Source organism: Patiria miniata, unplaced genomic scaffold (genome assembly GCF_015706575.1).
Source record: "Patiria miniata isolate m_02_andy unplaced genomic scaffold, ASM1570657v1 HiC_scaffold_5, whole genome shotgun sequence".
Lineage (NCBI taxonomy): Eukaryota > Metazoa > Echinodermata > Asteroidea > Valvatida > Asterinidae > Patiria > Patiria miniata.
The window spans coordinates 10046742-10057785 of NW_024037072.1; the positions used below are offsets into that span (position 1 = coordinate 10046742).

The 11044-nt window shown below is 39.2% G+C and overlaps 1 protein-coding gene across 1 annotated transcript in view; it reads right to left on the reverse strand.

The window, feature by feature from the left end:
• LOC119740515 (neuronal acetylcholine receptor subunit alpha-3-like) overlaps positions 1-652 on the reverse strand; it is a 37407-nt gene extending 36755 nt beyond the window's left edge. Inside the window, exon 1 of the mRNA XM_038215854.1 lies at positions 276-652. The gene's annotated coding sequence lies outside the window, so the exon portion shown is untranslated. The remainder of the gene's footprint in view (positions 1-275) is intronic.
• Positions 653-11044: the final 10392 nt, after the last annotated feature.

The window sequence follows — 11044 nt, forward strand, 5'->3', positions numbered from 1 at the left end:
CTTAGCTTCTAAGCTTGTGATTATACAGAGAGTACTATTAATCTGCATTTTGTAAACACGTATAAGACGAGGGCACGTCTCCTCTTACTCGTAACAACATCAATAAACACACGATTACAAAACATAAGAAATACATTCAAATTGTTTTGAAGATTTTAAAGAATGCAACGACACTTGAAGACGTTGCTTAATCACAGTCTCAAGAGAGTCTTGCATGCCGATGCAAGGAGCGCTCTCATTGATATGATCAGGTTGAGTAATAATAAATTGCTTACCGTTTACAGTACGAATCGTTCCATCTCCGGCCGCTCACATAATGTCGACCAGGAGCGAATGTCGAAGGCTGCGTACACGTACACCGCCGTATCCACACACACAGGAATCAGAACAAACGGGAATAATTAGAATTCTAACTCGATTATCCCTATTTCTCTGCTGGAGTAAAATGGCTTCAGATGGTTGTATCCTCTTTCCGATGTCGGTCTGTCAGTAATGGGTCCAGTATGCGTGCGTGTGTTCGCTGTGTGTGCAAGCCAGAGAAGATTTCAGTCCTCCGCAGTGCATGTCACTGCGAGCCAGCCACGGCACATATAACCACACCAAATGGCACGACGCTCCGTTAGTAGCGTCATTACACACGACCAGCAAATTTAATTTACTCGCTATCGACTATTTTTTTTCTCGGCCGCTGGTTGCCGGCACCGCCGGCAGCGCAGCGTTGAACACCGGGAGGAATGTCGGTTCGTTACAGTGCATCGACTGAGTATTTCCCCTGGTACCCAGTTAGCACTGATATTACAGCATGTCACCGAACCCGTTTAGTTTCGTAGGTTTCTTCTTGTATTATCCTTTCCCAATAAAGTCCAAACATCAAGGAATGTGCCATCCTGGTCGGATGTCCTTCGATAACGACCTTGGTATCTTTTAATTTCTTTTATTTCGATTTTCAAATTGGGTCCTGAGTGATTTGTCCTTCTCTATGGTGATACCTATCTCTTAAACGTAATGGTTGAAACAACAGCCTTCTTGTAAAAAGTAGATTTCCAAGTTGCTGACTTTCATCTTGCAATAAGGATAGTAAACAGTAAAAACACGGGCATCGAACTTCTATTTATTAACAAGTACTTTGTTGTCTTACGATGTTCATATGTAAGTATTAATAATTGGTGCGCATATTAGAATACTGGAACCAGGCAGAATTATATTGCTTACATGTTGTTAAGACCTACATCATGCAAAACCTAAATCTCAAACAGTACCAACTATACTCAGCATAACCCAAGTGCAAACGGGTAGCAAATTGTTTTTGCACTGTTGAATAGAATAAATAAAAACAGCGCCCCCACCGTCGGAATGACCTTTAGTTTGAATTTAACCAATTAAGACCGCCATATTGGGCGCATCTTGTCGTAACTTCCATTGAAGCTAATTGGTATGAGAGCCATCCACAACAAGATATCTACTGCATAACCTGCTAGTAAGTGTGTTATCTATAATTAGACCTATGTGTATATTATCAAAAGTATCTAGGGAGATATCAGATAAAGACTTTCACAACCCACACAAGGAATTGCAGTTGCTGTGTGTTATGCCCCCAACTTAAAACACCATTAATTATCAAGCATGTTTTTACGAATGATCTAGGAGTAAACAAGCACAAAATCATATACGCAGTGTATCAAGACGAAATGTTGCATCAAGGCAACCCAAAATGCTATATAGAGACCATTTTATTTCTTAAAATGCAGTGGACCTATAGGGCTCGTATCATTTACAAACTACACGATCGAATGACTAAGGTCATGGACAGTTCTTAGATGATATCTAATTATAGAATTCCCATTTTTGCTTGGAAACCAACGACCTCATCACATGATGCTTAAAGTCAAGATCTTCCAGACTTTTTCCCCAGGTTGTGTACTATAAGGAAACATTGTCAAATTCTCTTCGTCATTGCGGCTTAAGTCTTAGGATATTTACGTAACAGGAAAAGTAGTCGATGCAAGCCTTTTTTCTGTACAGTAACGTCTGAATTAGTAATGGTGATGGACGAGCTTAGGGTTGATACGCTTGACATTTAAAATGCCACCAGCCTGTTACTAATTTTTACCTCCTCTCTCATACTAAGGAGAGATCAATTCAGCTGTTTGTTCATGTAACAAAGTGTGGAAATTAGTCGCACTATATGTGCAATGACGGTCGGTCCTTTTGTGTAAAAAAATCGCCATCTATGGTGAAGTTGGGTTTTGTTGGTAATTATAAAAAAAAACTTTAAAAGTGAATGTGACTGATTTCCTCTTCAATACAAATTATCAGCATCACTTTATACTTTCGTTCGGTAACGTGAGCGACGCTCTGCGTTCTATAGAAATAAGGTTCGGTATGCCAACTGGGCATGTGCACATGATATTCGCATCATAGCAAATTTATCAAAGATAAACACATTAGATACCTTGGGCAAAGGGACCTTAATTTGTAATCTGCAATTTCTAATAATCAAAATGATGATTGAGCACATAAAATACGAAAAAACGTGGTGTAGTCCAAAGCTTTTTTAAATTTACCCCATGTTTTTTGACATGTTTTGTTTTCCAAAACAACAAGTAGCTTGTTTATCAAAGTGGGATTCGCACCTGACACCAGCTGGGCCCAATTTCACAGCGCTGCTAAGCACAAAACATTTGCTTAGCACAACAAAAGATCTGGCTTATAAACTGGTTACCAGCCAAAACTCCATGTGATTTTCATGTTAAGCAAACAACAGCTGAATACTAATCACGAGCAATATACATCACGTCGAATTTTGGCTGGTAACCTGCTTTAACAAGCTAGACTTTGTTTGTGCTAAGCAAATGTTTGTGCTTAGCAGCGCCGTGAAATTGGGCCCAATACTGCGGCAAGTCGACGGGCAAGAGGCCAAAAGAGCTCTGGTATACCCGCTGACGTGAAACAACCACAGGCACGAGGCACTGGTAGGGTTGTCCCGGAACAAACGCCGGAACAAACCCGACCCCGTTCTGCTTGGCGGGGATAACCGCGAGCCCCGTCCAATCTCCAGATCAAACAAAACCAAATTAGACATTCTGACACGGTGCTGACGAAACCCAACACCTGACACGGTCTGCTCCGAGCAGCCTGCTCGGCCAGGCTGCAACTTAAGACTCAAGTTTCACCATCAGCAGCAAATCATTTTCTTTTTTCAATTTGGTATTGACATTTTTTTCTTAGCCAAACAAACAGCGAAGTAGAGGGGGACTCAAATGTTCAGGAAGGCCCCAGAATCAATAGGAGAATTTTGTTTTGGAAAGTACAATAAGCTGGCAATTATAGTTTGATTAGTTGCATTTTTTTTATCCGATCTCTGAGTTCAGTAAGTTAAATCAAGAATCACTTTTCCTCCTTCCATTAGTCTCATGGCGGTGATTTTTTGACATAATGTTAAAAGGGAAACTAAAATGTCATAGAGAATATTAAATTGTCATACATCAGTTTTAGATATTTCATAAGTTATTTCTTATTGATTGTCAAGAACGAAACCGAACCGACGTAACAATTAACATATTATCAAGTTTGAAAAATTATAACTCTTTTTACAGGGCAGTGCCCCCTGCATTTTAAAATGACTATAAATTTGTGATTCTTATATCTTATCTTTGCTTACGGTTGTCAATTGAGTTCATATAAATAAAACTAATTGATGAAATTCATTGTGATACTTCTAGCCAACGGAAGAACAGCTCTTCTAATTTAAAACACAACATCGCTCACCTTTTTTTTGAAACAGAACTATGGAATGTGCGATATGAATACTGCCTCATCCATCTCAAGTGGCATGCTGTGACAGACAGTCATGCATATTCGCCGCTAAATATAGACCGTCTTCTCTCCTTGCCTCTGTCTTTCTCTTTTCTGATGTTAAAACAAGAGAGGAGAAAATCCATGAGACGCAAAACCTTGAACTCCGAGCGAAAAATCAAAGCCTTCGTATTTTGGTCGGGCCAAGCTGAATCAACACAGACGGGTTCAAGGCAGGTAAGCATTGACGTCATTCTCCCCCTCGATATCAATATATTAAAGCTCAGTCTGAATAATTATATTCATATGGCTATAATTTACGAAGTGAGCTTTTTAGCGGTTGGTAAACATATTTTGCAACTTTTCTTCATGATATTGTTATACAGTGTTATGTATTGCCGCGCTTTACCATTGTCGAAAGGTTTGAAGAGCGACCGAATAAATAAATGAACCAAAACAAATGCAACAGATTAATGATTTATTAAAATATATAAAAATAAAAGGAACAAGTGTATTGAGACAGAGGAAATCCTAATTATTATACAGGTGATAAAAAAAAAAAACTAAACCCATATGGCAGGACCGATTTTTGAATGATTTTTTTCCTGCACCACTTTCACAATTCACATGCATAGCGCATACCTATGAAAATTGTTTTTGTTTTGCTGAAAGCAACCTACTTTTTTGTGATCCGTGAACAGAAGTATTAAACTGTGTTTGTGTTCAAAATTCCGTAACTTGAAAAGTAAAGGGGTGATTTGAATGATTCTTGTACTAAAAGAAAGCTTAATTACTGGACTAACATATCTTAGATTTTAAAATTGCTACAGACAAAACTTCTTTCATTTTTTTCCTAACCCCGTTTAGGAATTCGTCCCGAAATTTGAAGAGGAAATTTACTTGAAGTTATTTCATATTTTTCTTCAGAACAAAAGACCACCCCTAAAATAATTTAAAAAATAAAAACAAACACACCGAGGAAAATATCTTTAATAAATTGACAAGTCAGTAAGATAAAAGAACGATAGTGAGAATTATGTACATCGTGAAATATAAAAATTAATCAATATAACTATTTTTTCAGCTACTTAAATATTACAGGGTTTCTTATGTCATTGATTTTCTCTCTAATGATGCTTTTCAATTAGTCTCCGTGTCTAATCTTCGCCTTCATTAAACGTCTTGTTAGTTCCGGTGACCTTTTGGGAACAATCTTCACTCAAGCGGCTGATGCGTCTTTAAGTGCCATTTGGAATTCGCGATTTTAGTCCACGTCTTCATTTAAGTAGAGGATGCGGTAGGATATCCATCGTGAGCTACAACACGTTATCTAAGCACTAACCAAGGTGAAAACATGTTGTCATGGTAATTTATTTCAGAGCGAAAATGTAATTTTAACCACACTAACGATTTTGTTTTGTTTAAACAGACAACACGAAAGCTTAAGAAACACATTTTGTTTTCATCTTTGGGTAGTTCTTAATATGATTGATTGATGATTGTTATGTTCTACAGACGAAAATGTGAGCTTCCTTTTTTGAGCGGGTCACAGTTTTACCTTTGACCTTTTTGACTTAATATATCGTATCATACATAAGACACATGTGAAATAGATACTTCATTTTATCTTAACTATGGATGTTTGATTTGTTGAGGGAACAAATGAGCATTTTCGGCAAAACGAACAATAACAAAACGAATCTCAGGGTATAAATTGAAGAAAATGAAAGTGAAAATATTCATACCACTATAATATGAATAGGCGTGAAAATTTAATAAATATGTCTTTTAAAATATTTGTTGCGTAAAAGTTTAGAAAACAGTTATAATTAGTATTGAAATATCAGATTGGATTGGTTTTTTTTAAAAGTTATACTACCTAGCATGATGACTTATCATTTCTTGAAACTGTACATGAATCAAAGCGACTTAGTTGCCAGTAAATTTGACCTATCTTACCTAACCGTAAACACACTAAATTGGTGCAATCGATCGTTTTGCAGCGACTTTTCGTAATTAGCTCAGCATAATTAGCATGACTGTGCTGGCTAAGCTTCCCCGATATTGCCCAAGTCGGCTGACCCCGGCCTTGGGCGCAGCAGGGATCATAAAATGCACCTGCTACTAAAGCGTATTACAGACACAATCGGCGGAATTTATAACTGGATCCATTAATGCAAACGGGGAGTATTCATTATCTATTCATTTTCTTTACTTTGTATTAAAACGATTATCTTGGCAGCGCTTCAATACGGAAGCTTAAAGCGACATTGCTGTTTCAGCTTTTCCGAGATAACGTATCGTGTAATGACCGGAAATATTTGATGGGATTTCCTTTTCCCTTAAAAAGTTGCTAGTTTCACAGATAAATGGGTCCCAGAATAATGGTAAAACCATATGGATTTTTTATTCAGAAACCAGATGGAAAATAAAATCGTAAAATGTCTTGCTTTAAATCTCTAATTTGGAGAATGTCTCGGTCATTACACTATTCAATATTTCAGAGATTAGTACCTGAGATAGGTACACGTGATGCGGAAAGATGTCTAGGAATCACGGATAAACGTTTAAGCTTTCCTTTACTCCCTCATAATTCATTTCAAAAACGCGAAAACACGGATGTCACTTTAAACATCCAGGTTTTATCGGATGATGAGTATGATCTCTTAGCCTCGGCCTCAGTTGTCATACTTGAGGCTTCGTTTTTATCGCGTTGGTCTTTTCAGTCGTAAATTCCCCTGGAACATATCCACTGGTTTTGTTACTGTCTTAGTGAGGGATATACGTGTGATCACGACGAGTGTGCTAGATTATATTTGACAATGTGTGATAGTACACGCCATTGATCGACAACAGAAACTGACAGAAATGGCTAACTATCGCTCTTGATGCTCATCCGGGATAGACGGAGGCTGGATGAGGCGAAAATCTGGAGACGGAAGCAGGCGCGGTTCTCCGGGGGAGGGGGGGGGGGGGGCTTTAGCCCCCAACTTTTGTTTAGTCTCCCCCCCCCCCAAAAAAAAATGTTGAAAACTGGTGAAAATTGTATTGATAATAATAACGTACATGTCCGCCAGAGGCGTGTGAAGGGGGCATTTGTACACTATTAGGTAATATTGTGTGCATGATTGTATGATTTGATTTGATTTGATTTTCGGAATTTAGTAGACAATGAATATGCATTAAAACACCAAATAATCTCAACAATAATTTTCAAGGTTATTCTATGCACGGAGTCGTATTTGAAAATAATAATAATGATAATAATAATTATAACACTACTGAAAACAAATATACCCCACCCTCCTAACCCCAGCATATCTCACACCAAACGGTTTTCAGTGATATTTTTCGTAGGGACGATTCATTTCCCAATCATCGTTAGGCCAACTGATTTATGAGACTGTCACTTCATCACAGCTTCGATTTCTTATTAATTAAAAAAAATCCTGCATGACATCTGCCCCACAAAAAATGCTAAACATACGTGTAGAATTTAACTGACCACCTATTGTCCGATAGTGTCCATGACCGTCCGGTTTGAAAGGCGCACCCCCCCATAAGATGGTGCCAGTCCCCCCTCCACTTTTTGATTTTACGGAGGCCAAGTGACTGGAAAAAAATACATTTCAGCACGGATGGGCGAGTGCACTTTTCACGAACGTTTTTACACCCCCAAATAAAAATGACCTTGCTACGCCACTGCACTTGACATGGCACCCTACACTCTTATTCAGCTTAAAAACGGGCAAAGTGACTTGCTATCAGCTGATTGCTAGTTTTCTTACACAACGGCTTGTCAAGAATGCACTGATAGAAATAGTTACTATGGTAAAACTAGAAAGCATTCAGAGAGCGCAAACCTCCGCCAAGGCTAAACAATTTTTTTGTAACGCAGATTTTTATTACAAGTCTTCTCGCATAACACAATCCCAGGGTCATCCCATCAACAGAGGGCGCAATGACAAGCGATTCTCGTGAGAAATTCATAGGTCCAAAGTCGAATTCCTGAGAAACGGTGAGATCAATTAAAGCTGTAAGTTGTAATTTTGATATCGGGCAAAATGAAAAGAAAATTGTCTCAATACTTAAAAATGAATAGAGGCCATGTTTGATATTTATCACTTGACTTTATGGTGAACTGACACTTTTTGGTGTGAAAAAGATAACTTTTCTGCTCATTTGTTTTCTGTATTTTGTGAACATTAGACGGCTACCAAGAACCGACCAAAGATGCAAATGGGCACGGACAGTCTACCTGCAGTGAGGCGGCTGTCGGGCCCACGCTGCTGGTTTAGCAGTGCCAGGCCAGAGATTCGAACTGATTCAGCGCCTGTTGGCCTTAAAGACAACATGCCATTAGTTCAATCTCCAGTTTTTGCTGGACTGAGCTTAGTGTCCTCTTTGTACAGATATCACTAACTAACTGACTGACTGAATCCCTGACTGACTGGGTGTGTGAGTGACTGACCGTCCCTTGTGTAAGATTAGCCCGGGACGCCAATGAATAGGCCGCAAATCAGCCATATTGCAGATGCATGAAAAGCTTCCAGTGAAACGCCATTCTCAATTATTTGGATATACTTTATGTGCACTCTGGGATCAGATTTAATAGGCTTGCCTTGTATTTGTCACGGTTTTCAACTATTTTCGGATGAGTAATATTGCCATTTTGTAATGGGTAGCTTTCTCCATGGACTGATCAAATCATTGCAGGTGTGTAGAGAAGTTTATGTCATTAACCTCCAGATTGCTTCTTAGTGACATAACAACATGGAAGGTGATCGGGGTCGGTATTCCTGATTGCCATGAGATGTGCATTATCAGCGGTGTTTCGTCAGTAGTTTGCCGATTGATAGTCGCGGACTAGAAGTCAGGAACTGAAGATTTGCATCAGCGTCACCTTTGCCAAACCTGTCCCTTTCTTCCTCTTTATTCTGACAGGTCTATCCACCCATCATCGCAATCGAAGCGTGCGGAGTTGGTGTTGGTCACAGCGGGTGACCTCAACCTCCAGCTGTCACGCGTACGACCACCGACAAGTTTGTAGGTTTACACACACAATGGGTATTAATTGCAATTGATGAGGCTCTTGGGATGGGAGCGTGAGCTGTCGGTGCATTTATACCAATAGAAAGGGACGCATGACGTCAAGTTACAGCCTCAAATCTACCCCATGGTGCATAGTACTCTGCTCGGAATTGAATCTGTGCATACTTTTCTTGCCACACGGAAAAGCATTGAACAGAAGCAAACGTAACGTAATTAGTCGTCAATAAGTATGATGAGCACTTTCAAGTTTTCAGTCCTGAGGGAATTTTACCTGTCTTAGAAAAGCATTCCCGTTAACAAAATAACAAGCTCCGGAAGTATAGTAACTATAAAATGCCCCCTAACACTCACTTCAGTGGCATAGCAAGCAATATTTTGTAGACTGCCCTTTTGTATATAATTTCCCCTTTTTCACCAGCGTTTACCTCCCCTACATTTGTAAAGAGTGCCCTTTAAAACAAAAAAGTGCCCTTTTTTTACCAGCGGCCTTCAACGAATGCCATTTTTGGAATTTCGCGCGACCGTCGACAATTGTGCCGCCATGAAAAGCGCCACCTATTGTTCCATGGTGTTCATGACTGTCCGGGTTGAAAAGCGCCTCCATCGGAAGATGGTACCAGCCATCCCCCCCCACACTTTTTGATTTAACGGAGGCCAGGTGACTGGAGAAAAAAAACCTGTCTACATTGTAGCACGGATGTGTGAGTGCCCTTTTCACGAACTTTACCCCGAAAAAAAAATGGCCTTGCTACGCCACTGCGCTTAACTGGCACCCTACACTCTTATCTTGTTTGAAAACGGGCAAAGACAGTGGCTATCAGCTGATCGCTAATTTTCCTAGACAACGGCTTGTCAAAAGTGTACTGATAGAAATAATTACTATCGTAAAATAAAGCCAAACCTTCAACCAAAATCACACTGATTTAGTTAATTCAATCCTTGATATACCTCTACACCAATAATGCACTGAAATAGCGCCCTCGTTGTTGAGATTCAGTCAAGGCGCACATATTGTTTATTATTTCGTTTTCACCGTTATGACAGGCACGACAAAATAAGCCAATGCTGCTCACTTAGGTTTTATTGTATACATGCATTGTAAATTTACATTTCGATGGCATTATATATTATTTTACATAATACTTCTTATTCAGCCTTATTTGGATTATCATTCAATTTGGTTTCCTAAATATGGGTTGGATGAGTCTTTATATATTTTATTAGAAAGTAACATCTTCTTGCTACTAAAGTTAAAACAACATAATTCATTACCAGGACACAAGTCATATCTCCTCTCGTTAAATCGTCACACTAGCATCCTATTTAAAAGTTTACGTAAACCTTAAAAACTGCACCATGTACAGCACAGAATAAATCTACCGTAACACTTATTGTGTAGAATCACAAAGATCTTTAAATGCTTTCAATGCAACAGAGCTACGTGACAGTATCTTAAGTTAACACACACATCAAACCTTTGAATATTTTACTCATTCTACTATTCTTTACAATAAATATACTAGCCAAAGAAAGAAACGAAACTTAGGCCAAAAAAAAAAAGTCTCCGGTTTCTGGTATGCGCGCGCGTCGCCGTAGCCATGCGCGTCGGCAAAATGAAAAAGTTTTTTTTTCAATGAAAGATGATGTCTCAAAACCGCCAAACTCACTGGTTTGACTGGAATCCTGCTGCTGCACAATTTTAACGTGTTTTTAGATGGAGTTATGATCGAGAATAAGCTTTATGTGGCCTCTCTGGACTCCCATATATTTGCACTAAGTTTAGTCGGGCACCATTTGCAGTCATCAGTCGACATTTGAAGCAAAAAGGTCAGGTAAAAAAAAAAAAAAAGCCGCGTCGCCGCACCACTTTTTGGACAAGCTCCATACCAGAAACCGGAGACTTTTTTTGTGTGGCCTAGGCCAAAAAAAAAGTCTCCGGTTTCTGGTATGCGCGCGCGTCGCCGTAGCCATGCGCGTCGGCAAAATGAAAAAGTTTTTTTTCAATGAAAGATGATGTCTCAAAATCGCCAAACTCACTGGTTTGACTGGAATCCTGCTGCTGCACAATTTTAACGTGTTTTTAGATTGGGTTATGGTCGAGAATAAGCTTTATGTGGCCTCTCTGGACTCCCATATATTTGCACTAAGTTTAGTCGGGCACCATTTGCAGTCATCAGCCGACATTTGAAGCAAAAAA